At 42.6% G+C, this 16974-nt stretch overlaps 1 pseudogene; it reads left to right on the plus strand.

Annotated features, from left to right (window-relative positions):
- Nucleotides 1-15136: 15136 nt before the first annotated feature.
- LOC104985271 overlaps nucleotides 15137-16974 on the plus strand; it is a 4148-nt pseudogene continuing 2310 nt past the window's right edge.

Below are 16974 nucleotides of genomic sequence, written 5' to 3' on the forward strand. Positions count from 1 at the left end.
GAGGAGAGTTCTGCCTATCTTGCTCTGGAGACCATTGATTTGGGAAAGTAAATTATATCTACATGAGCTCAGATCTTCCTTTAGTCCAAATTCATAACTTTTTCTTTTGTGTGTGCCATAGAATCCTCTGGCAAACTGATGAAACCTGTAGATCTCTTCTCAGAATGCTTTTACATGCATAAAATAAAACACTCAGGATTACAAAGAAAATCTATTATACTGAAATAAAGTTATCAAAAGATTTAAAAAGCAAGTTTGTATACAAGCAATTCTATGATGATTTAATGTTAATGAACTTACTGCTTTAAATATTAATAATAAGGTCTATGCACAAAAGTAGCAACTCCTATAATTTTTTAGTCATAATGAATACTGAAGTTTTGAATATCGATAATAATTTAGTGTGTTATTTTTAAAATCCTGTGATTTCCATTGGTAACACAATCACAGGTACTGATAGTCATTATTTTTGTTGCTTGTATCTATAATTGAAAGGGGTAATAAAAATAAAGATTCATTTTTTTCTCATCCAAATTAACGGATTCCTGTATTCTATACACAAACCCACAGGAGCCCTGCCTCCTGCAGGAATGGCCTCTTTTAATGCTCCATTAGGTGCCCAGCAGCCTGCCCTTGTAGCTGTGGGGACAGGAAAAAGAGGAGAAATGGGCCCAATTTGTGGTGCTAGGATCTGACCCCACCACATGTATAACTTCATGGAATTTCATGGAGTACAGATGCCCTCCATGTCTTCCTTGATTTTGGCTCCACCCCTGTACCCCCCTCCTACAAAACTCATGTCTAGGCCATACAGCAGAGACACATGGAAAGAGAAGAGCCGGCAAAAAGCAAAGCAGAATAAACACGCAAACCGCGCCTCTCTGCATTATACGAGTCTAATTATAGACACGCAAATTTATAAGATACAGTTTGAGAAATACAATCTGGGGATTGGTGGTAAGATGTGAAAGTAACAAAGTCAAGATATTATCATGGAGAACTTAGCGCACATTGAGTTAACTAGGGTTGACAGATTTAGCAAATAAAAATACCAATATTATGCAGAACACACTTAGACTGCAAATTTATTTCTTATCTGAAATTCAGATGTAGCTGATTGTTCTGTGTTCTAGCTGGGAATCCTGAATTAAGGTTTTGCCTAAGGCAAGTAAGGAAAAATGTAAACAGTGACAGATTTTATTTTCTTGGGCTCCAAAATTACTGTGGATGGTGACTGCAGCCATGAAATTAAAAGATGCTTGCTCCTTGGAAGAAAAGCTATGACAAACCTAGACCAGCATATTTAAAAACAGAGACATCACATTGCCAACAAAGTTTTATATAGTCAAAGCTATGGTTTCTCCAGTAGTCGTGTATGGATGTGAGAGTTGGCCATAAAGAAAGCTGAGCGCTGAAGAATTGATGCTTTTGAACTGTGGTGCTGGAGAAGACTCTCGAGAGTCCATTGGACTGCAAGATCAAACCAGTCAGTCGTAAAGGAAATCAACCCTGAATATTCATTAGAAGGACTGATGCTGAAGCTCCAATACTTTGGTCATCAATGCTGGGAAAGACTGAGAGGAAAAGGAGAAGGGGGTGACAAAGGATGAGATGGCTAGATGGCATCATCGACTCAATGGACATGAGTTTGAGCAAACTCCAGGAGATAGGGAAGGACAAGGAAGCCTGCAGTGCTGTAATTCATGGGGTCACAAAGAGTCAGACACGAGTTAGTGACTGAATAACAACAAGGCAAGTAAATCCAAGTGTAGATTATAATTGAATGATGGGAGAGAACTTTCATTTTACTGGTCAAATAATCTTAAAATAAACAGTGGCAAGTTTTGGGTGATTTGTTTTCAAATCAAAGAGGATTTTCAGGATTGAAAGGGGAATAAAGAGAAGGAGGAAATTCTCTGGCAGTTCAGTGGTTAGGACTGGACACTTTCAAGCCCTGGTCAGAGAATTAAGATCCTGCAAGTCCCATGGCATGGCCAAAAGATAATTGGGGGGGGAGAAAAAAAAGCTAATAGAGGAAGTTAGTGAGGAGGAGGAGTGAGATGAGACAGGAGGCAGTGCAGAGTTATCCTGGCTGAGAATCCAGTGCCAGGTGGCTTCTGGCAGGACCTTACTCAGTGACATCTTCCTGTCTTATCTTTTGAAATCAACAAACAAAACCAACATGGCTTGGGCTTGGTCTTCATGCTCATAAGACATAAAGGAACCACGGCTCTTGGAGGTCAAGCAACTTGTAGGCAGCTGTAGATCTGGGATTCAAACTCAGGGCTGACACACCAAAGACCTCATGCTTGCCACCAGACCCCACTACCTCTAGCAATTAATACCCTGGGATTTGCAACCTCATTGCTCCTTCCACTTCTCCTGTTTCCTATAGAGGATTGACACTGTCTGGGCCAGCAGGTTTGTGTCATGTGTCAAATACCATGAAAGCCCCACTCTCTGGGGGCCTTTCCATTGTCCAATAGAGAGTCATTAAATGAGCCAGCTAGAAATCGCACTTCCTGAGAAGGAAAAGACAGGCTCAGTCTAGTTTCTTATTAACAACAGCAATGGCAGCAACAACACACAGAGTCCCATCAGGACAGCATAACCCAGACTTTCCTTTACTCTCTGGTCATGGGAATTCTGGGGGCTTCCCCTGTGACTCAGTGGTCAAGGATCCACCTGCAATACAGGAGACACAGGTTTCATTCCTGGGTTGGGAAGATGCCCTGGAGAAGGAAAGGCAGACCACCCACTCCAGTATTCTTGCCTGGAGAATTCCATGGACAGAGGAGCCTGGCGGGCTACAGTCCATGGAGTTGTAAAAGACTTAGTGACTAAACAGCAGCATGGAAATTTAGACTTTCTTTTTAATTGGTGGATCCATCTCATTATGATTTTTGGGGATTTATTTATTTATTTGGCTGCACTGGGTCTTAGTTGCCTAACGTGGCAGGTGGAATCTAGTTCCCTGACCAGGGATCGAACCGGTTCCCCTGCCTTGGGAACCAGGAGTCTTAGCCACTGGACCACCAGGGAAGTCCCTGGACTTGGAGTTTTTAAATCGAGAAGAGTGCACATTCAGACTCCAAGAGCAGCCTGTGGACCCAGGTGCTCTGAAATGGTTCACCTTTCCTAGGCTGGTCCCATATCCCAGAGATGTCCGGGTGCCATGTTCTGGAGTCCTGAGATAGAGCCTCTGCAAAAGGACGTGTTATTATATTAATTCCTTTTATGCTGCGGAATACAAGGGCAAAGGCAGTCACAGGCAAACCTCAGACACTCTCTGTGGAAGTGCACACTTGCTGTAAGTCACCTGTGGTGGTGATGCTGGGTCAGCCCACCCAGGGCCCGCCAGCCTCGCCAGGCAGCACGCCTGTGTTTAAAGCTGCTCCAAGGAAGACCTTCCCTGAGTGAAGTCTCAGCCATCATCCCATGCTGATACTCAGATATTTCCCTGCTTTTAAAGGCATTTTCTTTCACTTGATCACAAGTGTCATCAATAGGTTATTTGTATTTTGAACTCTATTGAAAAGGGGATTATATCAGGACATTTAATTTTAGTTAAGAAAATATAGAAATTACTCCCATGTATGAAAAGCAGTGCTTTAAAATGAAAGAAAATAGTTCACTTCTCACTGTCACAGCAGTAGCACTGGTAAGTACTTCTAAATTGCTCCACTTTGCTATTGTCTGAGGTCCTTGATAAGCATTCCGCATTTTAAGCTTTATCTATTTCCCATCATTAAAAAGCTCATTAGTTAGTCAGCATACTGGTACTTTCTTTACAGTTCAAAAATTCAGATTATAACCTTATGGCCTATAAATGGTGCCACTCATTAGATCATCCAAAACACTAGTGTAGAGACATTTAATGGGTAAGATTTAAAATTAGATTTCCACATTTAGAAGTCTCAATAAAATACTGGACTGCTTAATGTTTTATTGAGAGACATAAAATCAATAGTATTTTATTGTATGACTGGACTCTGCATCTCACTGAGCTATTGCAGTGTTTAGCCTGCGATCAACACTGCCCAGATAGTACCTAAATTAGGATTAGGACATATGGACTTAGTGAACCCAAGCCTAAATTTTTGATGCTAGGTTCTTTTTTCCCTGATCTAATATAAGTGGTATTTCCTGTTTCCATAGTGGTAAAGTTTTGCAGTGATGTCGCCTCTCACATAGCTTTATTGTGCAGGCAACATATCTTCAGGATTTGGGCAGTCTATAAGAAGCAGCCCATTAGTCACAGACTGATAAGCCATGGGTCAGATAAGAACCCAATGACCTCCTTACCCAGGTAACCTCAAGATATGCAGAACATTACTAAGCATATGACAAAATGCTGGATATCTTGATCTAAGATCAGTAATTGGGAGGAAGAAAAGACAGCGGCAAAGAGTGCATTGGAAAAATGGAACCCATAGACAAAACATTGTTCTGTCACCCTGGGTTGAAACAAGGGGCAAATGCAAACTTACCAAACTATGTACTGAATGAAAGAGGAGGAAGCTAAGTGTCGATAAACACTGGGAACAACACCGAATGAAAAAGAACCAAGAGCAAACATTTTCTGAGGGTCCCTAGAAAATACAGACACACACCACACCCCTACATCCTCTTCCATGCTATTATTCTTTCTACCTGATATTTTGTCCTGAAGTGGATACCATCGATCTGAATGGACTTACAATACATTTCTACTGCCATCTTTCCCTAAGGTGACCTACCCAACTTCCATTGCCTCTCCATGTAATAGTGAACTACATCCCGGTATAAAGTGTGAGAGAATGAGGCTGAAGGATGATGGCAGAGCCGCTTGCAGGTGGTGGGCAAAGGTGGGGTGGTTCTGGTTACAATCTGTGAGGCATGGCATTCCCCGGTGAAGTGCTCTGCTGCTGCTAAGTCACTTCAGTTGTGTCTGACTCTGTGCAACCCCATAGACGGCAGCCCACCAGGCTCCCCCGTCCCTGGGATTCTCCAGGCAATAACACTGGAGTGGGTTGCCATTTCCTTCTCTGGTGAAGTGCTCTAGGCTGGGTCTAAAGTTTCTTATGCTGGAGAACTTGAGGAACTATGATTCCTGTCCTGTGCTGCACTTGACAGATAGGCACGTAAGTAATTTTACCAAACATAAACTTGACTGCTTACCTCACTTACAAAAACTATCTAAATTGAGGGGAGTAGTCTTCTTCCTGGCTACTTAGCGCCCTGTTCTTCCATTTCCTTTAATCATCCCTGAATATTCATTGGAAGGACTGACGCTGAAGCTGAAACTCCAATACTTTGGTCACCTGATGTGAAGAGCCAACTCATTGGAGAAGACCCTGATGCTGGGAAAGATTGAAGGCAAAAAAAGAAGAAGCGGGTGGCAGAGGATGAGATGGTTAGACAGCACCACCGACTCAGTGGACATGAATTTGAGCAAACTCTGGGAGTTAGTGGAGGACAGAGGAGCCTGGCTGCTGCCATCCATGGGGGTCACAAAGAGTTGGACACACACGACTTAGTGACTAAAGAGCAACAACACAGTGACCCTTAACAGTTCCCCCTTTCCTCAGCTATCCCTCACCACCAGGTAGCATCTGGTTCAATAATTTTTATTCACTGAAGCCTGTCTTTAAGAATCTTCTGTGATGCCCAAGTCCCAGGGTTGCACAGGCCCTCGCCCCTTGAGAAGCATATATGACTGTTTTCTAAATACCAGCCTCTCCCTTGCCATATCCCTCCCTGCCTACCCAACCACCTTCTGCACTCCACTCTCACCCCAATACTGTGCACACACAACCCAGAGACACCAGCTTCAGAGTACGATTCTAGGAAGTCTAGGTACTATTCCCAAGTCTACTCGGCCTGCCTCTGGGAACTTAAAACTATGTTCTAACACAGTGTGGCTTGGCATCTGTAAATCAATAATAATAATAACCTAAATACTAAATACTGTTAAGAAGCCAGCAGTAAAAAACAGTGGGGGTCATGGAGAATGAAGGTGGTACACCTGCTCTAAGCCAGTGTAGCTCCTCTACGGAAGCTACAATTGTTCTTGTGTGAAATAAGGACAGTCCTCTGGGGAGATGCCTCCTTATTAGAACGCATATTTGCTTAAACACATTCCCCAGCTTTATTGCTATCATTCTGATGACCTTGCTACACCACTGAAAATACCATCTCTATATCTTGGCCAGTCTCTCAAGTTGAGGCAAACCCCTTAAAATCTTTAGCAAAACATTCTTAAGCTCTGGCTCCAAATTTCCCTTGGTCTGCTATTTTTCAAGAATCTTGGCTTGTGTGTGAGGCTCACTTTATGCAACAGATATGCTTTTGGGAGTGCGCAGTACAATTTCTGTGGTTAGAATTCTGTTTCAGGTATACCAGAGGAGCTCACTATACCAACAACCAATTTGATGAATTATCTCGTAAAGCAAAAAATCCAACGCGTTTCTGTTTTGGAGAGATTTTCTTAAGCCAAGGCACATCTCAGACCCCCCACCTCTTTTGCTGCCTGACCAGGAACATTTGGGACTGGGTGAGATCTCACCTCAGTTCAACTCGGTAGCAGGTTGTTCTCTGGATGTTTGACTCCTGCCTGCTTCACTCTTCTGGGCAGACTCTGCTCATTCCAGTTTCCTCCCGTTTAAACAAACAACACGTTGCTATGTTTCACCACCGCAAGTCTGGCCCCAGCCTCTGCCACTGCTCACCTCCTTGACCTCTCCTCCAAAGCCTGGCCCTCCTCAGCCTCTGCAGCCCACAGCCAGCCCCAAGGTCCGGTTCCCCAGGCTTATCCTCATGTCTGCAGAAGCCCTTCTGAGCCCCAACAACCGGGTCATACCCTACACAGATGAGGTCTCAGCACTTCCCAGAAATCCGCCTGTTGGGCTGCACCCTGAACGTCTATCAGGCCTGTCCTTCCCCAGCTCCAAGATCAAAGAACAAGCTTGGCACCAGTAACAGAGATATCAGTGGTTTAAAACTTAGGGGGAGCTTATACGTCGGAAGCAGTCCTGAAGCGACCCCCCACCACCACTGTGTGCTGCTGGCGGCCAGGCTGTGGGCAGAACATGGTGGCCGTCCTCGCTCTTCGTAGCATGGGGAGGTTACCAGTTGGGGAAATTGATATCAGATTGGCGCATCAGTTACCGTGGAAACCAGAAAGCTGCACCCCCCACCTCACCAATCCTTTGATAAGCATTGGAGAGTTCTGAGCTAAAGCTAGGATAATCACCAGCTGAGGCAGGGGCAAATAGGTAAGGGTCAGTCAGGTGAGCAGGATGTAGGTGAAGCAGGTTCTGGGAAAGGAGGGATGCACAGAGAGCAAGAGAACAGCCATCTTGGATGGCCTGAACTTCCACCAGAGCTTTGCCTCTCCCATCACTGCATTTTAGAAGTCAGGGCTACAGTGGGTGGTGTTTCTTCCTAGTATTCAGAGTTTCTGTGGACAGCAATCCATGTCACTCATTCACACAGTAAAGCAGCGTGTTACAGCCCAACACCATAATAAAGCACAGAACACATGATGATAGCTCTTAGCCTGGCCATGCCCGTGCTCTAAGAGGCAGCCCTCTTATCAAGAGGCTGAAAAGGCCCTCCAAACTCAGGAGCCTAGGAGGGAGGGACAGGACAAAGCCTGGCCTATGCTGGTTCTGTGTTAGTTAAGACACCTGGCACAGAAGGGCCATACAGAGTTATTGTCTATGAAAGCCATGGAAATCCACTGCCCCCGGCCTCCAACGCCCACCACTCCTCAATAATCCAGTTCCCTGACATTAAATGTGCAATGACTCACAGCTGTAGAGAAATAGAAACTTAACTACCGTATGTATATTTTGCATGGGTTTGTGTGACAGGCAGAATAATGCCCCCCCCCCAAAGATGTCCCCTGACCCTGTGGATGGGTTACCTTACACGGCAAAAAAAACGCTGCAGATATGACTGAGTTACGGATTTATGATGAGGAGATGATCTTGGCTCATCCATGTGGGCCCAGTGTAATAATGTAGATCCTTAAACCAGAGACTCTTTCCCACTCATGGTCAGAAGGAAATGTGACTACCGAAGAACAGTGAAAGAAAATGTGGCTCTGAAGAGACACAACCCAAGGAGTGTGGGTAGACTCTAGAAGTTGGAAAAGGCGAGGAAAGGAACACAGCCCTGGTGACACCTTGATTCTAGCCCAGTGCGACCCCTTCCAGACCTCTGATGAGAAAAGCCAACTCACTGGAAAAGACCCTGATGCTGGGTAAGAGAAGGGAGCGACAGAGGATGAGATGGTTGGATGGCATCACTGACTCAATAGACAGGGGTTTGAGCAAACTCAGGGAGATACTGCAGGACAGGGAAGGCTGGCGTGCTGCAGTTCGTGGGGTTGCAAAGAGTTAGACACGACTTATCAGCTGAACAACAATAGGAAACTAACACAGTCTGGAAGAGTAGTTTGCTGAAGTTGTTGCCACAGTTTATCTTACTTAAATGCTACAAGAGCTTTCATCACATCTCACCTCCCAGAAGTCTTCTGAAAACAAATCACTCCCTTGCTGTTTAATTTTTCTTTTTCCTTTCACATGTAGGCTGAGGCTTCATCAGACTTATTCCACTGGAAGGCTCCAGCAATAATACTACCTCAGTGTATAGCCCCCCAAACAGGAGATCAAACCAGTTAATCCTAAAGGAAATCAGTCCTGAATATTCAATGGACTGATGCTGAAGCTGAAACTTCACTACTTTGGCCACCTGATGAGAAGAACTGACTCATTGGAAAAGACCCTGATGCTGGGAAAGATTGAAGGCAGGAGGAGAAGGGGATGACAGAGGATGAAATGGTTGGATGGCATCACCCGACTCGATGGATATGAGTTTGAGCAAGCTCCCAGAATTGGTGATGGACAGGGAGGCCTGGAGTGCTGCAGTCCATGGAGTTGCAAATAATCAGACACGACTGAGCGACTAAACTGATAGCCCCCGACAAGAACAATCCACACAGGATGCTACATTTTCTCCCTCAAAAAGGGGAGATGGAGGGTATCATGTGGGGGGCAGCGAATGTATTAACCAAAGACACGCTCCAGGGAAGAAGAATGAAAAGAAGATGTTTTGACTAGCTTGACTGTGGCACTTCATCCCTGGAGTCATTCCCCTCAAGTTTAAATTGCCGCTGACTGGGTAGTTTTCCCTCTAAAAGCTTCTGGATGCCGTGTGTGCTGCCCTGGAGGAAGGCCTGAGGGGAGAAGACAATAGCTGTGAAAGAATCAGAGCTCTCACCCCTAACCACTCCCCTCCCCAACCAGGAAAAGTTAAGAAAACCACCAAATGTGGCCTCAGAAAAATGCCTAGTCAAGCAGTTGTTTCGTCCCTGCCTGTTGAACATTTGGGTTGCCCAATGCAAATGTTAAAGCTGTGTTCAAACCAGAAAAAATAAAAATAATAAGCTGTCAGAATAATTACTAAGAACATGCAAGGATTATACAAAGTAAACTGCAGCCTGCAAAAAAGAGAATTGCATGTTAGCTAATTGTTAATTTTAGCAATCTCAGTGGCTAATTACCATGGCTCACATTGACTATTAGCTTGATGCCCCAGCACCTGCTTTCTCCAATGAACAGATTTCTTCATCGCTAGCACAGGAGCAAAATGTGTAATTATTGGCCATCATTGGGGCGATTTTTCAGTGATTCTTTTGTGCGATGTGAATAAAGCATAATGACATATTTTATTAGAGGGCAAATAGCTGTTTGTTAATGGAAATGATTTGAAATCCAAAAAAAAACTAGAAACTAGGAGCATGTTTTCGGTATCAGCGTGAATTCAAATGTATTTTCTTTTAACTCTTTATAAAAGGAGCATAGAAATCAAATCTAAACTGAGTATAATATATTTAATGATATGTACAAACACAGCATTGATTAATTACCTCAAATGCTTTCACTGGTACACCATTTATTTTGTTTCAGTCATGTGTTAAATTTTAGTATTTCATATTTAAATTCTTATTTCTTGGTCCGAGAGTCTTGGCGAAGCTGACCTGCGTCACACCTCATTTCCTGGAGAACTCTCTTTTCATTGGTATACATGGCACTTTGGGAGAGCTCTGAAAACCCAGGCTCATTGCTTTGAGAGCTGACGTACCAGCATCTCCCTAAAAAGATGGGCATGAATTAGGTTATCAACACCCAACTGTCAGCCACTGGGTGGATTGTACGTTGTCAATAAGGTGCCCTGAGGATAAGACTGGAACTCTTTCAGGCTTGGAAATGACCTTCTTTCCCCTTTCATGACAAAATTAATAGATCTACTACTGGAATCTATTAAATAATAAAAGCAACGTCCATCTTCAGCTGCTGCTGCTGCTGCTAAGTCACATCAGTCGTGTCCGACTCTGTGCGACCCCACAGACGGTAGCCCACAAGGCTCCCCCGTCCCTGGGATTCTCCTGGCAAGGACACTGGAATGGGTTGCTATTTCCATCTTCAGCTAAGGGATATAAATGATCATATAAGAATACACGTGTGTGTGTGTTTACTTACCTACTGGAAAACAGTACTTCCATTGGTCATAATGCAACATAGCAGGGTCTTTTCTTTCAACTCTGTCCCTGACAAGGTTCTCAAACCTCCATCTAGCCTCTGTTTTCTTCTCCTAACCCTACCCCCAACCAATTTTTATGTTCTTATAATGGATAATAATTCTAATTATTGTGCTATGAAGTTTGAGTATAAAGTCCTCTGAAACTCTCAAATGCAAAAAAAAAAAAAAATTCATTTAAGAATGGATTCATGAAGAATTAATACTAACATGATCAGCTTACCCTGTTGGTTTGATCAAGCTCAGGGGTAAAAAGCTGGTTTGGAGTGTTTAATTCCACCACATATTTATACCTTATTTGTGTGTCTAACTCTGAACACCCTGTGCGGAATTCTTCCTAAACCATGACACAAGAAAAGGCGCCTCTAGTTCTCCACAGAAAAGATTAAAGGGCTGTGCTTGAGATGTGTTTGCCGAGCTTTCGTCACTCCATTCCACTCAGGTTGGATTATGAAAGTTGTGTATTTTCAAAGGTCACTGGAAGGCAACCCACCTCTGTTTCCTGAGTGTGGAGAACTGGCTCCTAATTGCCAGGCTTGTTGTTTTATTACCACTGTTTACAAACAGGGAGAAACTCCCTTGAATGGGCACGTCCCTTTCTTACCACAGGCCTCCCCACTAGTTTAAGATGTAGATAAGTTCAGTATTCAGGTTCACTGTTTGACCCATTAAACTGGTATTGAGGTATAATTTGTGTGTTTTCCCAGTACCGTTGCACATAGAATGGGGTTCATTTCCACACGTTTGAATAAATTTATCCAGTTCAGTGAACCTGTTGTGAGGCTCAGCAAAACTCAGTAGGTGGCTTTAAAGTCCTGTAATTAGCCCATTACAGAAAATCTGTACTTTGGATTTTTGCACATTGGTTAATAAGCATAACATGCTTCATATATAAATAACATTACATTAAATGATGCAATATAAAGGAATTAAAGGCCAATGGAGTTAAACAAAATACTTGAAAGAGACCTCAAATTAGCATGTTTAATTCCAACTCACTGCACAGGAAAAGCCTCTGGCTCTTACTGTACAGCGCTCCCCACAAGCTCGGGATGACGCCGGCTGTGCGCAAGGGGCCGGGCTCTCCGTCTACATGGCCTAGAGTCATCTGTTGACTCTGTTAAGTTTGGGGTGGGTTTACCTTTACTTCATTTCCTTTCACTTCTAATTATGGACAAGGAGACGAGTTGAGGGGACAGAAGAAAAAAAAAAAAACATTAAAAAGAAAAAAAAAAGATCTTCACCTCTCTGTGGAATGAAATTCTATTTCCATTTAAACATCAAATGTAACAGTAGGGTAAACCTGCTCCAATGAATGAAGTATGACACAAAGATGAAATCACCCCATAGTCATATAAAGAGTAACTGAAAAAGAGTTGAACCACCACTCCATAGAGAAGGTAAGCTTCCTGAAACCAAGAACCCTGATGGTCTTTGCCTTTATGTTACCCATCCCCCACCTCCACCCCCAGTTCCTTCATTCACCCCACTGTTTATTGAGCACCTTCTGCATATCAAGCACTGCAACAGGTTTTGGAAACGGTAAATAAAAGAAACTGTAGAAAAGAAACTGACTCATTAGCCAAAAATCAATCCTGCAAAATTAATCCATCAAATGATCAAACACTGAATCACTAATTTTTCAGATTTACCAAATGTAATGATCAAAACAAGTTTCTTTTAACTATTTACACAACTTACACAATTTTTATAGGATAGTCATAGTTGGTCTGTTTTTATTGGCTTTTTATAACAGCATTTTGAAGAACCATAACGTATCAAAACCTATGGATACTTTAATCTTCTCATAGACAAATTTTATATTCATAAAATGTCATATTTTACCCAAAATTTTAGTTATTTTTTAAATAAATATTTGGCCTTATACAGATTTCTTCAACTCATCTACACTTTTGTCAACTCTTTAGCTTTCTAGGATTATTTTTGTCAGTTTCCTAAGATGAATACTGGCTTCAGTATATGATGCTGTTGCTTCATTATTTCCAAGCTCATTTCTAGTTTTACCTACCATTTTAGCATTTTAGAAATTTTAACGAAGGTTTAAATCCTTTTTTGTAAACTTCAGTTTTATGGTAACATGTAAATCGAATTTAAATTTCTGCCATTCATTTAATCTTGCCAATTCCTTATAAGCCTCTTGACTTGATTTATGCAACTTTGAACACATGTGCCCTTTTATTTTAGAGTTTTTGATGCATTACAACCATGTAAAAGTACCTTAGTTTTCCCTTGCTAGAAAATAAAAATTGAATCTTCAGTTCAGTAGCTCAGTCGTGTTCGACTCTTTGTGACCCCATGGACTGCAGCACACCAGGCCTCCCTGTCCATCACCAACTCCCAAAGTTTACTCAAACTCATGTCCATCGAGTCGGTGATGCCATCCAACTATCTCATCCTCTGTTGTCCCCTTCTCCTCCTGTCTTCAATCTTTCCTAGCATCAGGGTCTTTTCAAATGAGTCAGTACTTCTCATCAGGTAGCCAAAGTACTGGTGTTTCAGCTTCAGCATCAGTCCTTCCAGTGAATATTCAGGATTGACTTCCTTTAGGATGGATCTCCTTGCTGTCCAAGGAACCCTCAAGAGTCTTCTCTAACAGCACAGTTCAAAAGCATCAATTCTTTGGCCCTCAGCTTTCTTTATAGTCCAACTCTCACATCCATACATGACCACTGGAAAAACCAAAGCTTTGACTAGACAGACCTTTGCTGGCAAAGTAATGTCTCTGCTTTTTAATAAGCTGTCTAGGTTGGTCATAGCTTTTCTTCCAAGGAGCAAGCATCTTTTAATTTCATGACTGCAGTCACCATCTGCAGAGATTTTGGGGCCCAAAAAATCAAGTCTGCCACTGTTTTCACTGTTTCCCCATCTATTTGCCATGAAGTGATGGGACCAGATGCCATGATCTCAGTTTTCTGAATGCTGAGTTTTAAGCCAACTTTTTCACACTCCTGTTTCATTTTCATCAAGAGGCTCTTTAGTTCTTCTTTGCTTTCTGCCATAAGGGTAGTGTCATCTGCATGTCTGAGGTTATTGATATTTCTCCCGGCAATCTTGATTCCAGCTTGTGCTTCATCCAGTCCAGCCTTTCTCATGATGTACTCTGCATATAAGTTAAATAAGCAGGGTGACAATATACAACCTTGACATACTCCTTTCTTGATTTGGAACCATCTGCTGTTCCATGTCCAGTTCAAACTGTTGCTTCTTGACCTGCATACTTCTAATTTCCATAACTGTCTAATTTTTTTCAAATATAACCACAATTAACAATCTTTTTATAATTGCCAGAGCTTCGCTGATAGCTCAGTTAGTAAAGAATCCACCTGCAATGCAGGAGACCCCGGCTGGTTGGGAAGATCCTCTGGAGAAGGGATAGGCTACCCACTCCAGTGTTCTTGGGCTTCCCTTGTGGCTCAGCTGGTAAAGAATTTGCCTGCAATTCGAGAGACCTGGGTTTGATCCCTAGGAGAAGATCCCCTGGAGAAGGGAAAGGCTACTCACTCCAGTGTTCTGGCCTAGAGAATTCCATGGACTGTATAGTCCAAAGGGTCTCAAAGACTGAGGGACTTTCACTCTTACTATCACTTACAATTGCTTGGTGGCAAGGTAGACTTTTGTTTCTAGCGATTAAATTTTTAAATTTCAGCATTACACATAGGATGAGATTGTTTCTCTTGACTTAGTTTCCCCATTTTTCTGAATATCATTTAGGATTCCTCTTTAAACATTTTTACACTCTTTCACCAATCCTTCAAATGGCATATTACCTTAATTTTATATGACTAGCAATTAGTGTCTAAGATCCCTGCATTTCATGTGAACTCAGTTACTCTAAATTCCTCTTCAGCAATTTAATACTTAAAGGAATGAATGTCAGATTTGGGGTACTAATCTCTAAGTTTTGGTTACTGGTTATTAATCACTCTTTCTTGAATATTTGATATATACTCTAAAAGGCTAAACCATTCTATAATCCTGAGCTTTTAACAATCCAATATTCCTTAAAATGCTTGAAATTCCTTAAAATTCCCTAAAAAATTAAAACCAATCAACTAAACCTTCACGGAAATCAAAAACTTTTAAAATATTCTCTCCAATACAACTGGCTGTATAATTTATAACAGAAAAATAACTTACTCTGTTGAACTAGTACATTGCTAAATATAGCAATAACTCCAAAAACTGGAGTTCAGCAAATTATTTTTATAAGTGACTCAGAGCTAAAAATAATGAAAAAATAACAATAAAACAGTCTGGCCCCTGCCTTCATGGAGCTTACAACTGAGACAGGCATGAATCAAGGAATCCTATTTCCCAGGTTAATGATATCAGGAAGGCATATTGTGGGGGAACTGCCTCATTAGGGAGGCCAGGTCCGGAAGCTGAAAATTAACCAGGCAAAGCTGGGGGAAAGTGGCCTTCCAGGAAGAGAGAAAAGTGTGTGCAAGGCCCACAGCTACAGCATGGATCCAGAAGAGGCCCCTGTGACTGTTGAATGAATGATCTGCTGTTTGAGACTTCAGATTCGATGAGCCCTCAGAGAATAATCATCCTCGAAGCTAAGGGGTCCTTCGACCTGCCTCCTGCAGAGTGTGTCTGGGAGGCTTGCCCAGCTAAGATCAGCCAGGGCACAGGTGTGTGCCCTCTCAACCACATAGGGAGGGCTTCTGTGTCCCTCACCCCACCCTTGGTTCTGTCTCAGAGATTCCCTAGAACAAGTTTTTCTTGTTGAAGAGCGAGAAACTTACTGGCAGTAGCTGAAGGCATTGTCAGCCATCACCAATTCTCCAAAGACAAGCATTCCTAGAGACTTATTAATTAGCTTCATCCTAAATAACCCCACAGAACATCAACTCTTGCAGCACTTTCCTGATTTTCAGGCTTATTTTCTCAGAATTTACTTCTCTGATGAGGGACATGAGATTCTCTTCTGGGGGTGGTCTGAAATGCAGAGCCCAGGAACTCACCCCAAACTCACAGAATCAATATTTTACAGGAAAAGGATCTGGGTCTATTCATTTTAATAACCACACCCCCTCCAGGTGTTGGCTCAGCGGGTAAAGAATCTGCCTGTGATGCAGGAGACACAGAAGATGTGGGTTCAATCCCTGGCTCAGGAAGATACCATGAAGAAGGAAATGGTACCCTGCTCCAGTATTCTTGCCTGAAAAAAATCCCAGACAGAGGAGTATGATGGGCTACAGTCCAAAGGGTCTCAAAGAGTCGGATACGACTGAGCAACTAAGCACACACACGGGTAATTTTACATCTTAAAATTTGAGAACCACTAGTATGAATGTTCAATAAGTAAAACTTGAAGAAAATATTGTGGCAGGGTTTATCAGATGGGTTTTTGCCTGTTATTTTGAGTAAGTGTTGGTTTTTCTCTTGCCTTCATGTTGGAAAATTTGGGTTGGTAAAGGGCATTGCTGGTCTTTCTCTCCTAACACTAAGCCGAATGCTTCTCTGAGACCTCTGTTCTGGGCTCCACGTATCAGCACTGATTTGCTTTGCACACACACTGGGGCTTAGGGCGTCTGGATCTTGGCATATCCCAGGCTGAGAGCCACAGCTCCTAGGTGGGCTAGGGGAACATCTCTTTCACACCTGAGCCCACGTCCCTGCATCAACTATTTCCATGATCTACTGTGGGACAGCACCTTCCCCACAAGAGAAATGTCTGTGCCTTCTCTCAGCGTCCTTTCATTTCCTAACTGCCCCCCCTAGACCACCCACAGTATATAAATTGGGTAGAAATGAGATTTCTAGGTAAGCTATTTTTGGTTGACATCCATAGCATTATCGCCCAGAGCCCCTAGAGTTTGGTTTGCTCTGGGTAAGCAGTTCCCATAAAGGTGTACAAACACCCACTGAGTTCAAGTGTTCCATGGGAAGTTCACTTAGGAGAGGAGTCAAAGGAAACTGTGAAGCTAGAGAAAAGGAAGAAGTATTAAGAGCTCAGATTATGGATTGAAACAGACCTTGGTCCTCCTCCTGCTCTTTCCCAGAATTATAGTATACAACTTGGGAAAGCCATCCAGCTGCTCAGCTTAGTTCCCTCCCAGTGACATAGCTTCTCCCTCATGTCATGTTGTGACGAACAAATGAGACAATGTTTATAAAGTCCAATGTTTATAACATTGGCACACAACCCTCAAACATTTTCAGTTAGCTTTCATAATTTTTAAAATAAACTGACTAGTCCTGCCTGATAAGCTGAATGGCAAATAGACATTATAGAGTTTAATCTATCTTTCACCAAACAAGGGTACTAAGTGAGAAATCCCATGGTGTCACCTATATTACACACAACCTTCTTGCCCTAGAAAGAGGGGCACTTGTAGGAATCTGGTTATTTCTCAAGGA

Source organism: Bison bison, unplaced genomic scaffold (genome assembly GCF_000754665.1).
Source record: "Bison bison bison isolate TAMUID 2011002044 unplaced genomic scaffold, Bison_UMD1.0 scf7180017864041, whole genome shotgun sequence".
In the NCBI taxonomy this organism is placed as follows: Eukaryota; Metazoa; Chordata; class Mammalia; order Artiodactyla; family Bovidae; genus Bison; species Bison bison.